The sequence below is a fragment of the Acanthochromis polyacanthus genome, chromosome 6, assembly GCF_021347895.1.
Source record: "Acanthochromis polyacanthus isolate Apoly-LR-REF ecotype Palm Island chromosome 6, KAUST_Apoly_ChrSc, whole genome shotgun sequence".
NCBI lineage: Eukaryota > Metazoa > Chordata > Actinopteri > Pomacentridae > Acanthochromis > Acanthochromis polyacanthus.
This window is the reverse complement of record NC_067118.1, coordinates 4,938,016-4,962,080: the sequence shown is the minus strand read 5'-3', so window position 1 is coordinate 4,962,080 and position 24,065 is coordinate 4,938,016. Positions and strand designations below refer to the sequence as shown.

At 41.7% G+C, this 24,065-nt stretch overlaps 2 long non-coding RNA genes across 2 annotated transcripts in view; both read left to right on the top strand.

The window, feature by feature from the left end:
* The first annotated feature begins 4,193 nt into the window (after positions 1-4,193).
* LOC127534563 (uncharacterized) lies at positions 4,194-6,246 on the top strand. Its single transcript, XR_007942738.1, has 3 exons — positions 4,194-4,322; positions 4,479-4,571; positions 4,799-6,246. It is a non-coding gene; the product is annotated as an uncharacterized LOC127534563 (long non-coding RNA).
* Positions 6,247-10,549: 4,303 nt separating this feature from the next.
* LOC110964428 (uncharacterized) overlaps positions 10,550-24,065 on the top strand; it is a 47,320-nt gene continuing 33,804 nt past the window's right edge. Inside the window, exon 1 of the long non-coding RNA XR_007942739.1 lies at positions 10,550-11,135. This is a non-coding gene — a long non-coding RNA (uncharacterized LOC110964428). The remainder of the gene's footprint in view (positions 11,136-24,065) is intronic.

Genomic DNA, 24,065 nt, shown 5'->3' with positions numbered 1-24,065 from the left:
CTAGTCCAATTCCATGCCTCCACACAGATTGTCTGTGTTCATTCAAGTCATTTAATGCCCTAAAAGTGCATCTAACAAGAAATCACTCCCATGAAGTACATGATGGGCAGATGAGTGGAGCTGATGAAATCCCTGTGATATTCCATTGTCCTCTTTGCAATTTTGAAGAACCCTGCACAGAACTGACTTTTTTTTCCCATTTGCGCCAACATCTTAAAAATAAGGAAACTGTGAAATGTCCATATGAAAGCTGCATTTTTGAGAGCAACGTCTACTCAACATTTAATGCTCATAAATGTAAAGAGCATCGGCTTCCCAGTCAGAAGCGGTTGAAACCTGACATTGCCTTGAGCAGTACACCTCACAATTCAGATCCAGATGTGGAACAAGATGTACAAGAAGTTGAGGATTTTTCAAGTGAGGAAGAAGCGAAAATTGAAAATTTGGATCACTTACAGCATCAACTGGAGCATAATTTAGCCTCACTCTTTCTTAAACTGCAGGCGATCTTGCATGTATCTGACATGGCAGTACAGGAGGTAATTCAACAGCTAAACCAGCTTGTTCTTCTCTCAGAGCCCCTTTTGCATAATGCCATTCAGCAAATTCTCAGTGAACATGGTGTCAGTGACGATTCAGTTGTGAGAAAGATTGTGAATGCTGTCAAAGAGAATAACCTGTTATTGAAAATGACTGATGCTGGCCAGTCACTGTCCACAGCTAATAAAAGAGCCTCCTACTTTCAGAGGGAATTTCCTATGGTCATGCCAGTTGAATACAAACTTGAAAAAGACTTACAATCACTCTCTTATGTGCCAATTCTGAAAATGTTACAAAAACTATTAAACAGAGCTGATGTTCTAGATAAAATTCTCACACATGAGTGCACCGTTGATGGATTTAACACTTATAGAGATGGCACTCACTATCGCAGGAATGATTTTTTTAAGACTGAGACCTTAAGGATTGCACTTGGCCTTTACATTGATGAATTTGAGATAGCCAATCCTCTGGGCACTTCCAAAAAAAACACAAACTGTGTGGTATTTATTGGGTTCTTGCCAATCTTCCCTCAAAACATTGCTCCTGTCTCCACTCTATTCAGCTAGCAATATTGTGCAGAGCAAGTGCAATCAAACAGCATGGCTATGCAGCTGTCCTTCATCCACTTCTTCATGATCTGGTCACTCTTGAAAAACACGGTGTCTATGTTGAGCAGTTAGGCGAGTGTGTGAAAGGAACTGTGCTCTATGTGTCAGCCGATAACTTAGGTGCTCATTCTTTGGCTGGTTTTCAGGAGAGTTTCACAGTGCAGCACCCCTGTCGATTTTGCATGGTGAAGAGGAGTGACATCCAGCAGAGAGAGGTCCGATCAGGAGCATATGAGTACAGAACCAGGCAGGATCATGACAGGCAAGTTTCTGAAGTGTTAGAAAATCCAAATCTGGTGAAAGAGTATGGTGTGAAAGGCCCTTGTGTTTTAAGCGACAATCTTGAACATTTCCACACTGTCAAAGGCTTTCCACCTGACATAATGCATGACCTCTTGGAAGGTATTATCCCTGTTGAGATGTCTCTGTGCATTAATGACTTGATCTCCAAGAAGTACATCACCCTTGAGTCCTTGAACAAAGTCATCAAACATTTTCCTTACAAATTCACTGACAGGACTGATCAGCCTCAGGTTATCCCAGCCACATTTGCCTCTAGAGGTACAATTGGCGGTAACGGCCATGAAAACTGGGCACTCACAAGACTTCTTCCACTCATGATTGGTTTTGATGTCCCAGAGAATGATCCAACATGGGAAATTTTAATGCTTTTGAAGGACATCGTAGAACTGTCAGCATCATTCAGACTAACAGAAGATTCTCTTGACTTCCTTGATGCCAAGATCTCAGAGCACAGAGGTTTACTTTTAACAGTATTCCCTCACTTCACATTGCGCCCAAAGCACCACTTTGTGGAACATTATCCACAGTTGATAAGGATGTATGGGCCGCTCAGACATATGTGGACAATGCGCTTTGAGGGAAAACATAAATTCTTCAAACAAGTCATTCACAACACAAAGAACTTCAAAAACGTCCCACAAACTCTGGCTGTCCGGCATCAGAGAATGATGGCATACCATGTAGACTCCTCATTTTCAAGCCATCCATCCAAATGGACAAGGTGACACTTTCTTTAGTTTCATCTTTACCCGAGAATATTCAGAACTTGTTGAAACAGAGGTATGCATCTCAGAACACTGTCCTTGTAGCATCATCTGTGAGTGTTGATGGCATCAAATACAGTCCAGATATGATTGTGTCTATTGGTGCTTGTTCATGCCTACCTGAATTTAGGCAAATTCACAACATCCTTGTCATTAACAGTGATATTTTGCTTCTGTGCAAACATATGACATCATGGTATAATGAGCATCTGCGTTCTTATGAGCTTTGCAGTCATGTGTCCTCGATGTCAGTCAGCATGCTCTCTGATCTGAATGACCCTTTTCCTCTGGCAGCCTACAGAATCAGGGGCAGAACATTTGTTACCCTTAGACATTATATTTTGTGCTGATTGGATGGTGAAGATTTTTATGTCAAGTGTCATGAGGTAACTGAACTTATTTTTTTCCTATAGAATCACAGCCAACAAAGGAGATGAAACTAAGGATAATTGTCCATGACAATGACATCAGGAAAATTACACTCTCTGGGAAACCACAGACACTTGACTCACTTGTTGAACAGCTTGAGGAGAAGCTGGGTCTTCTGTACAAATTCTCCCTCCAGTATGAGGATCCTGATTTTAACAATGCCTTCGTCAACCTCACTGACATTACTGACCTGCCTGACAAATCCACCCTAAAGATAATCGCACTGGTTCCAGCCCCCACATCAAGCATAGCCAGCACAGCCAGCACCGATGACACCGAGATCCTCTCTTTTTCCTCCCCTGAAAGTCGGTCATCTCTTACTCGCTCTCCATGGCCAGACACTTTTGACATTCCTTATTTTCCTGTGGACATCGAGTACAGATTACGCCAAGGGAATCTTCTGTATATGAGAGACAAGACGTATCTACAGGTATCCAGGGACATGAAGCATGAGATACTTGAAAAACTTGCTGAGGCAATTTACAGCTTCAAGGCATATCCCTGCGATCAAGAATTCAATGATGTTGCAACTGCACTGATTCAAAAACATCCATGCCTCACTGAACCAGGCTCTGTCAATGGATGCAACAGCTGGAAAAATAGCATCAAGTTCAAAATGGGAAACTATCGCACCAAACTGCGACGAGCTGGATGTACAGATGTGACTGTAAATCAAGGGAAAAGAAAAGGCCAAGCTCCTCAGAGAGGCATCAAAAGACCCAAACGGTTTGAAATCAATTTTCTACCCAATTTCCCTGATGGTGAAGATGAGACCAGTATGGAGTTCAAACGAAAGGAACTTGTAGAAGAGATGAAGAAACGTCGTCCACCTGCTGCTCTGATAACCAAAAACATGGACTCGACTTTTGCCTTGAGAAGACAAGAGTTGGTGAACTTGGAGCCTCCAGTGAAAGACACAATGGAAAGGTGGCCAGCACTCTTTACAGAGTGTCAGGTAATTGAACACTCTTCCTCTCTTTTATGCGTTAGTTGTTTGTTTTTTTTAGTTCTTTGTCTTATCTTTGATTAACTTACGGAATTAGCTTCAATGTCCTACAAGTGAAAAGTAGTCCTAAGATGTTAAAGATTCCTTCCAAACATGTTTTAAGATGTACATAAATTCTTTACTTTTTTTCCACAAAAGTTATCTTGATAAAATCCTTAAAATTATATCTACTACTTCTCGTTGAAATCCCTATTTTTTTCTGCAGTTGAATGCAGAATCCACCTTTCATTGTCAAACTGCACAGTGAAGCCCAAATATTCAACTTCAATAGGAACACTAAGAAAAATGTTTTTGAGTGGAGGTTGACTTCATGATTTAAGAAATTGATCACTGTAAATCTGAGTGCTGAAGTGTCTCATCATATAGTAACAAAACACTTAATCACATGGGCAGAAACAGTATTGTACTGGCCTCCAAAGATTAGATACAGATTTCTATTTTTTGTTATTCTTTAATGTAGGTGAAATATGGCTACATCTTGAATAATAACTTGTCATACTTTTCCTTTAGATTCTGGCAGAGTTCTGTCGCTTATCAAGCAAAAACCTGAATACAGAATTCTTCAAAGAACTTGACAAATACACTCCTCGCTTCTTTGAGATCTTCAAGACCAAGGGGGGAAGTGTTGGCCAGAAACTTAAGACTTATCTGCAACAAGTCACACCAGAGGTAAGTTTCACGGATACAAAAAATTCATTTTTTATCATGTGGGGAACAAAAAATGCAACCCCATTGTGTATGCAGAGGTATTAATTGATTGTCCTTAACCACAGAAGTGATGTGTGTTTGATATGATTGTTTTTTGTTTTGTTTTTTTCCCCCCAGAGTACAGATGTTACTGCGAAGCGAACAGCTGTCCTCCGTGGCCTTCCTGTCATCCTTGGAGATGAGAACACAGACTTCTTCATGACATGCTTTGTAAGTCGTCTATACTACTAAATTTTTATTCCACACCACAGGATGTCCACTCTATTTAATTCTCCTTATGTTACTTTGATAGCTTTAGGTTAAGTTATTTTACCTCCACACAGCCTCTAATATCAGAATATCACTTACTTTTAGTGGCTGTCTTGTGTTTTCTGCCGTAGAAATTCAAGATAACATCTGATATGTAATTGTGGCTGTATTTCTGCTATTGCTGTTAGGACTGCGATGACCCAGGCATATCTCACACCCCCATTGGAATCCTGACCACTGTTCCTGAGGACGAACAGCTCTCCCTTGACTCACTGCACCTTCAGACTTCAGGTACCGCAATCATTTTGGAAGGAAGAATTGTGATGGATGACCTTGAAAATCTTCCACATGCCATGTGCTTGCTCTTTGGACTTACTTACGCCCTGAATTTGGAGTACCCTCAACAACTGAAGTACACCTTTGACTTCATTCAAAGGGTGCTTCTCTCACTTGGACATAAATCCCTAAAACCAAAAATACAATCACTCAAAAATCTTCTGATGCAATGAGTGAATGTAATCATGATGTGAATGTGACTTGACATCTTGGGTCACATTGATGCCTTTACCCTTATTGGAAAAGTGATATTTTTTTCTTGTTTGAGCCTTTTTTGTGGGAAGGAACCTCATCACCCATTTTAGACTACTGAATGTTTTTTATGTTCATGAGGAGAAAAATGAACACCTACTTTCCTTTTAGCTTTTGTTTTTCCTTTTGTGTTGATGCTGAAATGATCGTGGTGATATTGATTACCAGGTTCTGGAGCAAGTTCTCTCTGACTTAATATATTTCGTAAGTCAAGCTCTGCTGCAGTTCTAAACTCAACCACTAAGAATTAAAATCAGAAAGCTCTTAGCAGTTTTTAGCGGGAGCTGGCTCAAACATAAGAATTACAGTTGCACATTCAGTTGAAATAATAGGTGGATTGTAAACAGTTGAGCAATGTCTGCTGTTCACTTTATTGATGTTAAATGTTAGACCCTGCAATTGACTACTGAGTTTATCTGTAGTTCACACTATAGTCAACAGAGATATTTAAGCAGGAATTCTCAAAGTTTTACTGGAAGCATGCATTTCATGTCACCTTTACTCAGTGGGTTGCCATTGTAGACTGCACTTTAAGAACCCCTGTATGTAAAGTGTGTTCTGAACAAAAAAGTTAAATTATTAAACTTTGTTTCCATTCAAACTGTTGTCTTTCTTTGTTTCTATAGCTTATCACTTTAAGTTCATCTTACTTGAACATATCAAGGCAATCGGTTTCCTGATATTTTGCTAGTAAGGTGAATGCTTAAACTTGTAAAGTTAACTTATAGTTTACGAGTACTGCTTAATTTACATAACTCATGAATTTAAGTAGACAAAATTGACATTTTATAGTGAAACTATCTAATGATTTTGAGTTAACTTTACTCAAATTTACTGGCACTGTATGACTTGTCTGAATTTATATTTTATAGTTAACCTAACTAATGATTTTTAGTTAACTTCACTCAGGTTTACTGACATTATCTGAGTTGTCTAAACACAGTTATTTTCAGCTTTAACAACTTAAAATGAATTATCTACTTTACTTGGGAATTTTGAGGCAATCGGTTTCCTGACTTTTTTTAAGTAAAGTCAACTTATTACATTTTACAGTGTACCTCTATTATCATGTAGGTACAATGGTCTGACTGTACCTCTATCATCATGTAGGTAGAACGGTCTGACTGTACCTCTATCATTCTGTAGGTAGAACGGTCTGACTGTACCTCTATCATCATGTAGGTAGAACGGTCTGACTGTACCTCTATTATCATGTAGGTAGAATGGTCTGACTGTACCTCTATTATTCTGTAGGTAGAACGGTCTGACTGTACCTCTATTATCATGTAGGTAGAACGGTCTGACTGTACCTCTATTATTCTGTAGGTAGAACGGTCTGACTGTACCTCTATTATTCTGTAGGTAGAACGGTCTGACTGTACCTCTATCATCCTGTAGGTAGAACGGTCTGACTGTACCTCTATTATCATGTAGGTAGAACGGTCTGACTGTACCTCTATTATTCTGTAGGTAGAACGGTCTGACTGTACCTCTATCATCATGTAGGTAGAACGGTCTGACTGTACCTCTATTATCATGTAGGTAGAACGGTCTGACTGTACCTCTATTATTCTGTAGGTAGAACGGTCTGACTGTACCTCTATTATCATGTCGGTACAATGGTCTGACTGTACCTCTATTATCATGTAGGTAGAACGGTCTGACTGTACCTCTATCATCATGTAGGTAGAACGGTCTGACTGTACCTCTATTATCATGTCGGTACAATGGTCTGACTGTACCTCTATCATCATGTAGGTAGAACGGTCTGACTGTACCTCTATTATCATGTCGGTACAATGGTCTGACTGTACCTCTATCATCATGTAGGTACAATGGTCTGACTGTACCTCTATCATCATGTAGGTAGAACGGTCTGACTGTACCTCTATTATTCTGTACGTAGAACGGTCTGACTGTACCTCTATTATTCTGTCGGTAGAATGGTCTGACTGTACCTCTATTATCATGTCGGTACAATGGTCTGACTGTACCTCTATTATCATGTCGGTACAATGGTCTGACTGTACCTCTATTATCATGTTGGTAGAACGGTCTGACTGTACCTCTATTATTCTGTAGGTAGAACGGTCTGACTGTACCTCTATTATTCTGTCGGTAGAATGGTCTGACTGTACCTCTATTATCATGTAGGTAGAATGGTCTGACTGTACCTCTATTATTCTGTAGGTACAATGGTCTGACTGTACCTCTATCATCATGTAGGTAGAATGGTCTGACTGTACCTCTATTATCATGTAGGTAGAATGGTCTGACTGTACCTCTATCATCATGTAGGTAGAATGGTCTTACTGTACCTCTATTATTCTGTAGGTAGAATGGTCTGACTGTACCTCTATTATTCTGTATGTACAATGGTCTGACTGTACCTCTATCATCATGTAGGTAGAATGGTTTGACTGTACCTCTATTATCATGTAGGTAGAATGGTCTGACTGTACCTCTATCATCATGTAGGTAGAATGGTCTGACTGTACCTCTATTATTCTGTAGGTAGAACGGTCTGACTGTACCTCTATCATCATGTAGGTAGAATGGTCTGACTGTACCTCTATTATTCTGTAGGTAGAACGGTCTGACTGTACCTCTATTATTCTGTAGGTAGAACGGTCTGACTGGACCAGAAAGTGAGGCAAAACAACTAGAATATTTGACAAAACAGCCAGAAAGTGAGGCGAAAGTAAGACAAAACAAGGATGTAAGATGAAAATGAGGCCGAACTATCTGCAAGTAAAACTGAGACAAAACAACCAAAATGTGCCATAAAGCCATAAAATGAGGCAAATGTGAGGCAAAGCAGCCACTAAGTGAAGCTGAAACCACCACAGAGACATCAGAGCTGCAACCATGACCAGATTTGTTCTTAATTATTAAATGAATATCACCATAATCAGATATGTGACTGATCAGTCTGAGTCATTCTGAACAACATCCGTCTGAATTCTGTGACTGCAGCTCCTTCAGTTTGAGTATTTTCAGGCTTTTTTCTGCTCTCTGACAGTAAACTGAAGATCTTTGGTTCTCTGCAGAACTAAACCAACGTGGAACAAACATAATCAGAGTCTGAGTGCATTACAGAACACGTTGAGAACACGTTCTGCTGCTCCAGCAGAGAGCAGCAGGTTGTAATGGAGCTGCTGGCTGAGCTCCTCATGCATTCATGTATTCATGTATTCATGTATTCATGTAGCTGGTGGCTGCAGTTAAATGGAGCGAACACAGGGGGAGGAGGTGCTGAGTTTCACCCAACAAGACTCTACTTATGGCCTATGGACACACACACACACACACACACACACACACAGACAAACACACACACACAGACACACACACACACACACACACACACACACACACACACACAGACAAACACACACACACAGACACACACACACACACACACACACACACACACACACACACACACACACAGACAAACACACACACACACACAGACACAGACACACACACACACACACACACACACACACACACAGACAAACACACACACACACACACACACACACACACACACACACACACACAGACACACACACACACACACACACACACACACACACACACAGACAAACACACACACACACACAGACACAGACACACACACACACACACACACACACACACACACACACACACACACAGACAAACACACACACACACACACACACACACACACACACACACACACACAGACAAACACACACACACACACACACACACACACACACACACACACACACACACACACACACACAGACAAACACACACACACACACACACACACACACACACACACACACACACACACACACACACACACACATTAAATTTGACTCCATTAAATTCAATTAGCCTCTGAAATGTGTTTAAATGTCACAGCAGCTTTATGGAGCAGCAGGTAAAGAAAAAAAGAGCCGCAGACACAAAAATGAGACTTTAAATCCAGAAGTCTGCTGCCAGGAGTCACGACACCTCGCTTTTAAGATGTGAGCATCTGCAGATTGGAGGCACACTACAAAAAGCACACAAAACCAGTACAAAAACATGCAAAATCAACACAACCGTATGCTAATACATCATGAAAAAACACAAAATCACCACAAAAACATGCTAGCAAAACACAAAGTAATGCAAACCCACCATGTAAAGACATTAAACCATCAAAAAGATCCAAACATGCCATGAAAACACACAAAACAATCACAAAAACATGCAAACACACCATGTCAAGTCATAAAATCACCTAAAAAGATGTGAATACGCCATGAAAACCTGAAAAATAAAGCATGCTAATACACCATGAAAACACACAAAATCAGCACAAAAACGTGCTAAAAAAATACTAAAACATGTTACAAAAAGACAAAATAATGCAAACTCACCATGTAAAGACAGAAACCAATGAAGATGGCACTAAAACACACAACAAAAGATGCAAAATGATCACAAATACATGCCGATGCATGACGAAAAGACACAAAATCAACAAAAAAACATGCTAACAAAATATAAACACACGCTGAAAAACACAATAACAAGCAAAGCCACCATGAAAAGACATTAAATCACCAAAAAAAGATGCAAACATGACATGAAAACATGAAAAATGATCACAAATACATGCCAATGAACCGCAAAAGACGTACAACCATCTCAAAAACATGCAAACAAAAGACAAAAACGTGCTCAAAAACCACAAAAATATTCTAACAAAGTACAAAAACGTGCTAAAATCCCCACAAAGTAATGCAAACCCACCATGAAAACACATAAAATCACCTAAAAACACGCTAACATGTCATGAAAACATGCTAAAAGATCATAACTACACTCCAATGCACCACGAAAAGACACAAAATCACCACAAAAACATGCAAAATTAAAACAAACCATGCTAAAACACCATGAAAAACACAAAATCAACATAAAAAACATAAGATCAAGTCAAAAACATGCTAACAAAACACAAAAACATGCTAAAAAACACAAAATAATGCAAACCCACCATGTAAAGACAGAACATCACCTAAAAGCATGCCAACATGTCATGAAAACACATTAACATGTCATGAAAACACGCTAAACAACCATATATACATGCTAATGCACCACCAAATGACACAAAAACAAATAACCAGAAAATGATGTAAATCTGATCAGAAGTCATGAATTCTTAGAACCCTGATGGAGTTTTCAGGTAGTTTTCTCTTTAAGAACCAAACCTGGATCCTGGTTCTGTGATTTTAGAACCGATGGATCCTGTAAAAACGGAAAACTGTTTGAAAACTGATCAGATAAAACCTAGAAGCAGACGGATGGATCATTTACAGCTTTAATTTGATCAGTAAAACGTGTAACTGAATCCTTCTTCTGACACTGAACCTGTAGAACCAGAGCAAATAAGGCAGCAGGTTCCACTCAGAACTCGTTTAGAACCTGGTATTTCATGGCGTTCTCTGTCTTTGTCACTTTAATCTGCAGTGAAACTTTATTTTCCACAGATCCCAGCGTCCACATACTTCTGTCTGTTTCCTCCCTCTGAGTCGCCTCCCGGTTCCTCCTCCCTCCCGGTTCCTCCTCCCTCCCGGTTCTCTCCACGTTCTCCTCCCCCTCCGGGCCCCCTGATTGGCTGTCAGTAAGCCCAGAGCTCCGCCCCCTTCCTGCTGCTCAGAGGGAGGACAGTGAAAGTGGAGAACAGCAGCAGACGTGTTGCAACAGATGGATTCAGCTGCAGCCGCTCTGCAGAACCGTGGAGGAGAACCTCTGCGGACGTTCTACAAGTTGTGTGTTTGCTGCAAGGAGCTGATGGAGCCGTGAGGTTCCTCCTCCAGGAGAACACCTGCTGACGGATCCAGCAGGAGGCGCCGCAGCAGCAGACGTTCTTCTCCTCCAACTGTGAGTCTCAGTTCTGCTCTACTTCACTCTGCTGCTCCACTTTTAGGCCACTTGTTCCTGCTAGAACGTCTGTTTGTGCTTCCTGCTGGAGAACACGTGGGAGTGTTTGAGGTCAGAGGATGAATGGAGGGAGGGAAGGAAAATCAGGCAGGGAAGGAAGGAAAGAGTTCCACCCAGCTCTGCTTCTATTACAATCATCATTTTTCATGTTCCACTTTCCCTGTCGGAGAACCGAGTGCTGCTCAGGGACTTTAGAGAACCAGTAAAGCTGAGACGGACTAATAGGAGCCATAAAAACCCACCGTGAGGACATGAGCAGAAACATAAAGCTGTCAGATGAAGCACCGCTCTGGAACCACAGAGGGTTCCCCACATCCATGCTGTGAAGGAACCACTCTAGTTCCACTAAGAACCTTTTAGCACAAGGTTCTTTAAAAACAACATACTAAAGTCGCCTCAAACCCTCTTTGTGCACCTCAGAAAACCTCCAGAACGTTCCTTCAGTACTTCATTAAAGAACCTCACAGAGCCCATTAGAACAGGTGTTCTCGGTTCCTTAAATGTTGCTTCTAAAACCTTCAGAAAAAAAATGGTTCTTTTACAGGTTTTTGTGTACAATCATAAATTGGTTCCTTAAATGGAAAAGTTGATTCCTTTAAGCAGCGTAAGTGGAACTTTATAGAACGTTAGCAAAAATTAGTTTTTGTTTTTGTTTTTTTAGAATCATTCTTTAAAAACAAACAAACAAACAAAAACAGGGTTCTCTCACAGAACCATGACCTCCTTTAGACACATTAATGCCCCTCTGAGGAACTTCAGTAAAAATGACTTAAAGAACCACTTATTTCAACAGTTCTTTAAGTAACCCTCAGAGGAACCTCAAAGAACTATAAAAATGGTTCCTTAAATAGAACATTTGCAGAAATAGGTTCTTTCAGAAACATTTCCTAAAACAAGTTCTTTTAAAAAAAAAAAAACTTAATCATAAAATGCTTCTTAAATGTTCTCCAAAACGTAGAGCCCTGTCTGCACACAGTTCTATAAAGAACCCCCAAAGATGCCTCAAAGAACCATCGAGCTGCTGCTCTAGACCCCACAGCTGGTGCTTTAGAGAACCCAAAGAACCACAGAATGGTCTCTGGTGTAACTGAGACGTGGAATCAAAATGTTCCGCCTTTCCAGCTGAAGTTCTTCCTTTGTGAGGGAGAACGTCAGGGAACCACATGAATGAAGTTAAGCTCCTGCAGGTAGAACCTCTCTGATCGTAGAACCGTCTGAATCACCTGCTAACAGCATCCCATAATGCATCTGTTCCCCAACATAAAACCACTTCCTGTTTTCAAACCTCACAGTCAGACTGAAGACAGAAGACAAGAACCGTTCTGCTGTCAGTTTAATAATATGTAAAGAAGAACTCTGACCTTCAGGAATCAGGTTCTAATGAGATCTATTAAAATAATAATAACAACAATAATAAAAATAAAGTTCAACCACACTAACTTCATATATGTTGGACTTTCTGAACATTTAGAACCTTCTGGGTTTTCAGTTCTGGATGTTTATTGGTCGGTTCTGTCAGTAATCGACCTGCTAATAGTTTATTTAGTCTTTGTTCTGATAGAACGACGTGGAACCGTGTTATTAACTCAGATATTTTACAGAACATGGTGGATTTCTTCCAGGTTCTGTGGTTAAAACCAGCAGAGAAGAGTCCACAGCTTCACCTGGATGCTTTGATCTTCAGCTGGTTCTTGGTGCTGAGCAGCAGAACTCCATTAGAACTCCATTAGAACACTGTAAGGTTCCAGTCTCCACACCAGAACAGTCCTGCTGAACGTTTCGGTTCTTCTGTCTGGGAGGAACCGGGCTCTCAGTCAGCTGTTCTCCACTGCAGGAGCTTTTAGAACCGGGTGAAGCTGTGTGGTTGTTCTGACCACAGGAACCGTTCTGGAGAACATGTTGAGGCTGTTGGTGAGATATTCAGCAGAACGTTTAGTAGCACAATGTTCACAGAATCTGGGTTCCAGCTGGAGACCAAGAATTCTTCTTAGAGAGACTGAAGGAGGACAGGAAGGAGCTGCTGCTGGTTGTTGTTGTTGTTGTTGTTGTTGTCGTTGTTGTCGTTGTCGTCCTCTTGAAGTTTGACCAATCAACATTCTGAACAACTTTTTATAATTTTATTGAAGTTTCTTTCTGTTTCCATGGAAACAGAATCTAACAGTTTCAACACAACAGTAGCTACACACACACACACACACACACACATGTTTGTTTTTCTATACCGGTGGGGACTTACCATTGACTCCCATTCATATCTAACTCCTAACCCTAACCCTAACCCTAACCATCACCAAATCAATGCGTAACCCTAAACAAACGTTTTTGCACTTTTACATTTTTTATTAACAACAACATGGCCAAGAAAACGGTGTTGCCACCTGTGGGGACCTCATTTTAGGTCCCCACTGTAAGACAAGTCCCCACCTTTATAGCAAATAGTCAGGTCAAAGTCCCCACTGGTATAGCAGAAACAAGTACACACACACACACACACACACACACACACACACACACACACACACACACACACACACACACACACACACACACACACACACACACACACACAAACTCTGTGCTGTTTGTTGAGCTCCATAATAAATAAATGAAAGATTTTCACAATAAAAAAACAAATAAAAACTAAAGTTCATCAAATAGTCACACAAACAGATTTTTAACTAAAAAAAGATAAAACTTTGTTCAAAGATGAAACTTTAATGTTGAAAAACTGAAATGTTTGAAAATCTGTATGAAAGCAGCGCTCGATTTCGACGGTCACCAGGTCGCCATTTGCGACGTTTTTCGTCGCAAATGGCGACCTGGCGACCGTCGAAATTGAGCGTTCGATCGAGCTGAACCGCCTATCATGTTTTCTTCATGGGGGCCGCCACTTTATATGATGTCATCAACCTCCCATGATTCCCGGCGCTTGCGGCGACCTGGCGACCGTCTAAGTCGAGCGCTGTGAAAGCAAACGGATCATTGATTCTGAAATATTCCATCAGACACTAAAACAGCAGCAGTTTGATGGATGTGGAGCAGAGGTCAGTCTGTAGACTGGAAACCCTACAACACAACAACAACACAACAACACAACAACAACACAACAACACAACAACAACACAACCACAGCAATAACACAACAACAACACAACAACACAACAACACAACACAACAACAACACAACAACACAACAACAGCAATAACACAACAACAACACAACAATAACAACAACACAACAACAGCAATAACACAACAACAACACAACAACAACACAACAAGACAAAAACAAGACAACAACACAACAACACAACAACAACACAACAACAACAACACAACAACACAACACAACAACAACACAACAACAGCATAACACAATTACAACAACACAACAACAACACCACAACAACACAACAACAACACAACACAACAACACAATAACAACAACACAACAACAGTAATAACACAATAACAACAACACAACAACAGCAATAACACAACAACAACAACAACACAACAACAACAACACAACAACACAACAACAACAACAACAACACAACAACAGCAATAACACAATAACAACAACACAACAACAGCAATAACACAACAACAACAACAACACAACAACACAACAACAACAACAACAACACAACAACAACAACAACACAACAACAGCAATAACACAACAACAACACAACAACACAACAACAACACAACAACACAACAACACAATAACAACAACAACAACAACACAACAACAACACAGTGTGTGTCACTCCTGAACCTCCATCTGGTCCTCGAGTTTTATCAAATGACACATTAGATAAATGAAAAATGTGTTTACAGTCGAGACCAATCAGACATTTACATCTGATTAATGTGAAACGTTTAACCTCCTGGAACTTTATCAATGATCAGAGTTCTACCTTCTTACTGAGAACATCTACAGAATTCCAGGTCCTTGAAGTCCATAGAGAGAACATCCTCTGGAGAAAATTCTAGAGGAGACCTACCGTCAACTGGACAGTTGTCAGTAGGTCCACTCTAGAACTTTCTCCAGTTGTCGGTAGGTCTACTCTAGAACTTTCTCCAGTTGTCGGTAGGTCTACTCTGGAGCTTCCTACAGTTGTTGGTAGATCTACTCTGGAGCTTCCTACAGTTGTCGGTAGGTCTACTCTAGAACTTTCTCCCGTTGTCGGTAGGTCACTCCAGAACTTTTTCCAGTTGTCAGTAAGTCTACTCTAGAACATTCTCCAGTTGTCGGTAGGTCTACTCTAGAACTTTCTCCAGTTGTCGGTAGGTCTACTCTAGAACTTTCTCCAGTTGTCGGTAGGTCTACTCTAGAATTTTCTACAGTTGTTGGTAGATCTACTCTGGAGCTTCCTACAGTTGTCAGTAGGTCCACTCTAGAACTTTCTCCAGTTGTCGGTAGGTCTACTCTAGAACTTTCTCCAGTTGTCGGTAGGTCTACTCTAGAACTTTCTCCAGTTGTCGGTAGGTCTACTCTAGAATTTTCTACAGTTGTTGGTAGATCTACTCTGGAGCTTCCTACAGTTGTCGGTAGGTCTACTCTAGAACTTTCTCCCGTTGTCGGTAGGTCACTCTAGAACTTTTTCCAGTTGTCAGTAAGTCTACTCTAGAACATTCTCCAGTTGTCGGTAGGTCTACTCTAGAACTTTCTGCAGTTGTTGGTAGGTCTACTCGAGAGCTTTCTCCAGTTGTCGATAGGTCTATTGTAGAGCTTTCTCCAGTTGTCGGTAGGTCGACTCTAGAACTTTCTCCCGCTGTCGGTAGGTCTACTCTAGAGCTTTTTCCAGTCGTCGGTAGGTCTACTCGAGAACTTTCTACAGGGATGTTCTCCTTTCCTGCTTCCAGTCTTTAAATTTAGTCTTAGAACATTCCAGGTTCTTGAAGTCCATAGAGGTGGGTCCAGATTTATAACTTTTTCAGAACTTCATCAGTCCTGCAGATAGAACCATGACATTTAGGAGGAGAAACATCTGAGTTCTGGTAAAACTGACACCAGATTATCCCAAAAAGAGACAAAACTGTAGCCTAGCCGCGCTAGACAACCCACGGCAACAAATTTAATTCTCTGCCAGGGTGGGTCTAGTTACCCTCCATAAGGCTCGAGGCTGGATTCTCCTAAAACTGGCCGGACCAATCACCATGAAGTGTAGAGTCAGAAGGCGGGCGTAACTAAGTGACGACAGAGGCGTGACGATTCTGACAGAAACAACCGGCGCACAATAAACAGTTATCTTTGGACTTGGCTTTGGCCACAGCCCTTAAAGATTTGAAGCTAAAATTCAACTTGAAAGATAAACAAAGGACGGCACTGAAGTGTTTCATTGAGAAGAAAGACGTATTTGGACTTATGCCGACGGGATATGGCAAATCCTTAATATACCAGTTGGCTCCGCTGGTTGGGAAGCTAATGGGACTTAGCCACAATCTGCCGGTGCTCTAGGAACTACGCCAGCCTATTCGTTGCACTGATTGGTTGTATACCTACCCAATTGCTGCAGAGGGATTTGATAGACAACCTTTTAGCCCGCCTCCCTCCCTGTCGAGCTTCCCTAGACCCTTGTGCCGTCAGAAACATGGGTGTAGCGTGGCTAGGCTAACAAAACTGAGAAAAGGGGCCAAAATTACCACATAAAGAGATATATATACCACAAAGAGATGCAAAATTTCCACTGAAAGATGCGATATCACCACAAAAAGTCCAAAACTACCACAAAAAGACCTCAAAGCACATGAATATATCAGAGACACAAAATCTTCAGGAAAAGATGTACAATTACTACAAACATGCAAAATTAACACAACAAAAAGAGACAAAATCACAATAGAAAGGGCCAAAAGTACCACAAGAAGACCTCAAAGCATGACAACAAGTGAATATCCACCAAAAAGACATAAAGTCTCTACCAAACGAAGCAAAATTACCACCAAGAATCTCCTGGTTCTTCATCTGCAGTAACTTCATCAATGATCACAGTTCTACTTTCATACTGAGAATATCTCCAGACTTCCAGGTCCTTGAAGTCCATAGAGGAGAACGTCCTCTAGAACTTTCTAGAGTAGGGTAGAACACTGGATCTGGTTCTGATCAGTAAGATTTCTCTGGTTCTCCACAACACCTACAACTTCTCCTGAATTCCTCAAAGCCTTTGAAAATGAAAAAAACTTTCCAAAATGACTTTTATCTAAAGGAGCCAACAACAGAAGACTGAGAGACTAAAAACCATACTACGTGATTCAGACCATCCTGGACTCAGACTAACATGTCCACAGTCACTAGAACATCGTCAATAACGGTTCCAGAATGATCCACAATGACTCAGTATTTATTTACACTATCTGAATGTTCTCCAGAGGGACTGAAAAGACTAAAAAGACTGAATTTGTCTGAAATGATTCCAAACTAAAATGACTGAAACCATCCTGATGACGTTTTAACCAGAAGTACTAAAGTAGGTTCAGCAACCGCTGGAACATTAATCAGGAACATCAGGAACAGATCCATCCAGTAGTAGAACCCACTGGTGTTTTTTTATGGCATTATTATGGGATGTAGCACACTGGAACAGGACTTTCATCTGAACTGATGCTGTCAGAAACACTGCAGCTGCATTTCACACTCATGTCCAAGTGATGCCGTAGAACAGACCCAGAACCAGAACCAGACCCGGTGGACTCTACAGAACCCTGCAGTGGTTCTCTCTGCTGCTGTTCTGTCCTCGTCTTTTTCTCAGCGTTTCATTGGACAGAAGGTCACCGTGCTGCTGGTTTATTTATCTGCTCTCTGATTGGTCATCGTCCTCAGGCTGTTCCAGGATCCCTCCCCCCTCTGCAGCAGATTGATGAGATCGGTAATCGACTGAGAGTTCGACCTTCAGAGAGGCTCGGAGAACGTTTAGGTTCTAATGAAGCTCCGTTCTTTTACAAACCACCGAGATGAGAAAAAGACTCTGGATGGATTTAATACAGATATTTACTGTGTATATGTACTATATATATATTTACTGTATGTACTCTGTATATTTTCACTATAATCCTCTCTCATAGAGCAGCAGATCGGAGGTGAATCTTATTCCTGTGAAGCTTCAACATTTTCAGGTTTATTTTGTGTAACTGAGGAACCGATGGTTCTGGTTTGTTCTGGTTTGTTCCGGTTTGATCTAGTTAGTTCTGGTTTGTTCTGTTTGTTCTGGTTTGTTGTGGTTCTAAGTGTGAACGTTTACGGTGCTGAAGAAACACCCACCAATGCCAGATTCAGCCTCATGAAGGTCGATTATCAAAAACTGTGTGAGATGTTCTCCTGCAGCTGATGGATGAAGACCAGACCTAGAACCTGGAGGCTCCAGATAGACCATTTTATTAGAGAGAACCCAGAAGGTCCATCAAAACCAGAACAGCTGGTTATTTATTCCATCTGTACATCACTGATATCTGATCTGAAGAAGATCTCTGTCCAGGAGAACCAGAAGAAGGTCTCTGTCCAGGAGAACCAGCAGAATTAGTAACTTTGCCAGAAACCAGATTTTTCCAGGAAGTATTCTCAGTCTTCAGACCAGGAATCTTCTGGACCTTCAGCTGTTGCTTCACTGATGTTGGAGGTTCAGTTTGTCTCCAGATGTTCCTCAGAGCTGCAGCTCCAACATCTGCATCCTTCATCATGGAGGTTCTTCCAGTCTCTTTTGAGTTTCTTTGCAATTTTTGAAGAACTTTGATTCTTTTGTTTTTTGAACTTGAGTCATTTTGTGAAAAAACTGTTGGTTTATTTTGGACCTTTTCTGTCCTTCAGATGTTCTGAGATCACTCTGGACCAACGTCCACCGTCCTGGACAGTCGTTGAATCGCTGTGGTTCAGATTGAAGTCCTTCTGGACAATCTTTGAATCCATCCGGATGTTTTTGGACAGATTTTGCATTGATTTCATGTTGTTGGGGCTTCATGACCTGAACCACCAGATTCAGTGGATCGTGTATCCATCATGACCCAGATCACAGTTTAATGATCATCATCAGGTTTCTAGACTTTCAAGATTCAAGACCTTTATTGATGACAAACACAATAATACACAGTATGAAGAGCTTAGTGCATCACTGCTCTTAGTGCTGTGTATTATTCTGTGTGTAACAAACAAAAGTCTTGAATCTTGACTTCATCCATCAGTGGTCCTGGTCCTGGTCCTGGTTCTGGTTCTGGTTCTGACCCGGCTGCAGACCTTCCTGTGAGGTCTCATTATCCAACAGTGAAGCAGCAGCTCTGCTAATTGGACGGGTTTGTTCCAAAACCTGCTAACACACACACACACACACACGCACACGCACACGCACACGCACACGCACACACACACACACACACACACACACACGCACACGCACACGCACACGCACACACACACACACACACACACACACACACACGCACACGCACACGCACACGCACACGCACACACACACACACACACACACACACACACGCACACGCACACGCACACGCACACACACACACACACACACACACACACACACCTCTGTCTCAGGGGGATTTGCAGCTCAGAGTGAATTGAGAGAGAAGCAGAAAGTCATTACTGCTGTGTGTGTGTGTGTGTGTGTGTGTGTGTGTGTGTGTGTGTGTGTGTGTGTGTGTGTGTGATCCGTCCATCAGGATGCTGCTCAGGTTTTTACAACAGAAACAGAAAATTGAAAAGAAACTGAAGGAGAAATCTTCACCTCCTCCTCTTCCTCTCCTCCTCCTCTTCATCTCATCCTCTTCCTCATCTCCTCCTCTTCATCTCCTCCTCCTCTTCATCACCTCCTCTTCCTCTCCTCCTCTTCATCACCTCCTCTTCATCACCTCCTCTTCCTCTCCTCCTCCTCTTCATCACCTCCTCTTCCTCTCCTCCTCTTCATCACCTCCTCTTCCTCTCCTCCTCTTCATCACCTCCTCTTCCTCTCCTCCTCCTCTTCATCACCTCCTCCTCCTCTTCATCATCTCCTCTTCATGCACACAGAGCTTCATGCTCCAGTCAAATCGACACGTCAACCCACCACATGTGAAGACATCACAGAGTGGTGCGTTCAAGGACCTCAGAACTGATCCCAGAATGAAAGCAGCTCCTCTGGTTCTAATCAGCTGTTTCTGTTTGAGTCTCTAATGGTTGATTTTTGTGTCTTTCTCGTTGTTTTGTGTCTCTAATGGTTGATTTTTGCGTCTTTCTCATTGTATTGTGTCTCTAATGGTTGATTTTTGTGTCTTTCTTGTTGCTTTGTATCTGTAATGGCTGGTTTTTGTGTATTTCTCGTTGCTTTGTATCTGTAATGGCTGGTTTTTGTGTATTTCTCGTTGTTTTGTGTCTCTAATGGCTGGTTTTTGTGTATTTCTCGTTGTTTTGTGTCTCTAATGGCTGATTTTTGTGTCTTTCTTGTTGTTTTGTGTCTCTAATGGTTGATTTTTGTGTCTCTCTGGTTGTTTTGTGCATATTTGTGGTATTTTCTGACTGTCCATTCAGTTTGTTTGGAGCTGAGAATCCCTCACTGGTTGGATGTGGAGGAGTCGAGGTTTTCTGAATCTGAACCAGAATCAGCTGCGGAGTTCAGACTGAAACTGAAAGTTGACATGAAGCAAATAACCTTCTGATGATCTTCTGATGTTCTTCTGCTGGACAGAAACCAGAGGAGGAACCACAGAGCAGCGGTTTCACTGTAAATATGACAAACTGTCAGAGGTCTGGTTTCTGCTGCAGGAACTCACTGGTTGTTTTATCGTGTCCTGAACATTTGTGTTTTCCAACAACAAGAACCTTCTCTGTAGAACCTCTATCAGGGACAGTTTTAGGGGAGAAGTAACGCTGATGGATTCATTTAATGCTGCTTGTCTGGAACCAACCAGACTTCCTCTAACCAGCAGAGTTCCGATGTTCCTCCTCGACGATCCCAGCTTGACCCTGTGTCAGATGAGAAATAAATTCTTGTCAGAGTTCAGGTTGTCTGACTGGTCTAAACCCTTCAGATGATGTATCCCAATCAGATGTTGAACCACCTCAACATCACTGATCTTTTAGAGCTCATTGACCAACATGGGATGGTTCACTTCCTTTTCAAATAGAAGGTCTGAACATTTCAACCAAAGTTATGGAACCTGGAATGCTGTTCAAGTGTTGTAGATTAGCTGCAGTGTTTCCTGTTAAAGCAGAGAGCATTGTGGGATTTTAGCAGCAGCAGGCACCATGACAAAGACTTATGAGGAGGTTCATGACCTCCAACCAGAACTCAGGTATCAGAACTTTCAGTGTTTCTGGGTCCACTACAGAACCAACAGCTTCAGCATTAACTCAGAGACCAGAACCAGCAGTGAGTGGACGTAGGAAACAGAACTATGGAGGTTAGTTCCGTTAGAACATCTTTAGAACTTTGTGTTGTTGATGGAGAACATCTATGAGTGTTTGGAAACTATGGACAGATGACTGTTGGTTCTAGATGATCAGACGGTTCATCCTTGTTGGCACCAAATTGAGTTCCTGCAGGTTAAAGACGCCTGTTGACAAACTTCACAACAGTTTTCTTGCAAACATTTCTCCAAATCTGTTGCAAACCTTTTAGCTTTTGTGAGATGCTAGAACGGCGTGTAGAGTTAGTTCCGTTCTCTTTATCAGACGATCTGATTTGAGGGCTGAAGCTCCGTGTTTGTCCTGATGATTTAATCCAACATGCAGTTCATTTCTCTGGATGTTTGTCGCTGCTTCATGTCTTCTCTGTGCCCAATCAAATGATCAGAGTAAAGATGTCAGGAAGCAGCAGCTCTTCAGGGATCCTCTGCTTCATCATCAACCAGAGCTCCCACAGCTGAACTGGTTTCCTCCCAGTGGCTGCAGGGCTGTCAGCATGATGACTGCTGGATGGAAGTGATGCTGGCTCTGCTCAGTGCTGATACTGATCCAGTCCTGTCTGATTTAATGGGATTAGAATGAAACAGTCTTTGTCCTGCTCTCCTAAGAGAGCTGAATTATCTCTGGTTGTTGTGGATTTATTCAGTCTGTCGAGTGTTTGATTCAGCAGAAACAAACTCAGACGAGTCAATAAACTACAGCAGCAGTTTAAACAGGAACAGATGTAAGAGAATAAAATACAGTGTTTGATAGAGTGTCGACGAGAACTCTACAACATGTTGGTGTTTAAACTGAAGTTAAAATTAGAACCTGAATGTCACGGTGAGGAATAATATCTGTAGTATCACTGAAAGGTCAGATGATTAGAAACGGTTTGGAGTTATAGAAAATAAAGACGATATTTAAAGTCCAGACTACAAAGTAGGGCTGCACCAAACGACGCTCACTTCCGCTTTTGATGACGTATCGTGCTCAGATGACTCGTCGACGCGTCGTTTGGTGCAGCCCTACTCCAAAGTGATCCAGCTGTGATTCCAGTCAGTCTACCTGATGAACACGGTTCTAAAAGGAGCTGAGAACAGCAGAACCTTCTCAGTCCTGGAACTATGGACTGCTATGTCCATAGGTCTATGGACTATCTATGTCTGCATCATGGATCCACATGGAGAAGAACTGAACAGAGGAAGAGAAACATCTGACTGAGAGACTCGACAAAGATGGAAAAAGATCCAGGAAGATCAGTGAGCAACTGAAAACCAGAGAAGCACAGAGTCAGCAGGAACCAGGAGGTCCAGAAGGAGTCATAGTTCCACTGATCAGGAGGTCTTGAAGGAGTCATAGTTCCACTGATCAGGAAGTCTTGAAGGAGTCATAGTTCCACTGATCAGGAGGTCTAGAAGGAGTCATAGTTCCACTAATCAGAGCTCCTAAAATGACTCCACAGACAGTGAACTACTTTCTCCATCAGCTGTAAAAACAGACATCAGCTGCTTCAGACTTGGTTCAGGGGTTCTCCATGGAAACCAGAGTTAGTGTGAAGCTCAGACAGTGTGAAGGAACCTTCAGAACATCAACCTCTATGGACGGAGGACCAGAACTAAACCTGGTTGCTGCTCAGAACTAAACTTCTAGATGAACAACATGAGAAGAAGCCTGATGGATGCTGGAGAACATTCTTTGGTCAGATGAAGATCAATGAGTCGGGCTCAGATGGAGTCCAGATGTTTAGTCAGAACCTGACCAGGACTACCACAGTGGATGCATGGTCCTGACAGTGAAGCACGGAGGTGAGAGTGTGATGATCTGGGGCTGCATGAGGTCAGAAGGTGTTGAAGACATTTCTAGATGCAGCATGAAGGTCTGAGGAGGAACCAGAATACTGGCTGACCAGATGAAGAAGAGGAACATTCCAGCAGGAGAACATCTAAGAACATCATCAGACCAGAGCTTCCAGAACCAAATGGAACCGACCGATTAGAATCTCGGTAATGAAACTTTAGGTCCTGCTGTGGAGCTAAACTTTATTATCGTCAATCTGAAGTGGTAGACTGTAATCTGACATCAGAGCAAAAGTAATCTGATTACAGTGTTCAATCATCTGACGTTTAGATGATGTTCCACAGTGGTTCTGCTCTTATCTACTGCATGTTAACGAGAACTCCAACTCAGCTCTCTGCTGGCTTTAGTTTCCATGACGTCAGTTCAGACCTTGGAGGAAATCATTTGCAAAATTCAAATGTTGTGTTCCAGCTGTGATCTGGAAGCTGATTGGCTGACAGATGATCCTCAGTGTTACACCTGGAACCACCTGAAGCCACAGACTGGCGGGAGATAAATGACAGAACACTATCTGACCAATGGCAGGATGTTGTCACTGTTCTCTCAGTGTTCTGTGTCAGAACGTTATTTACATGTGTAATCCTTTACAGAACCTTCATCCATGACCTCATGTTCACCTTCTGTAGATT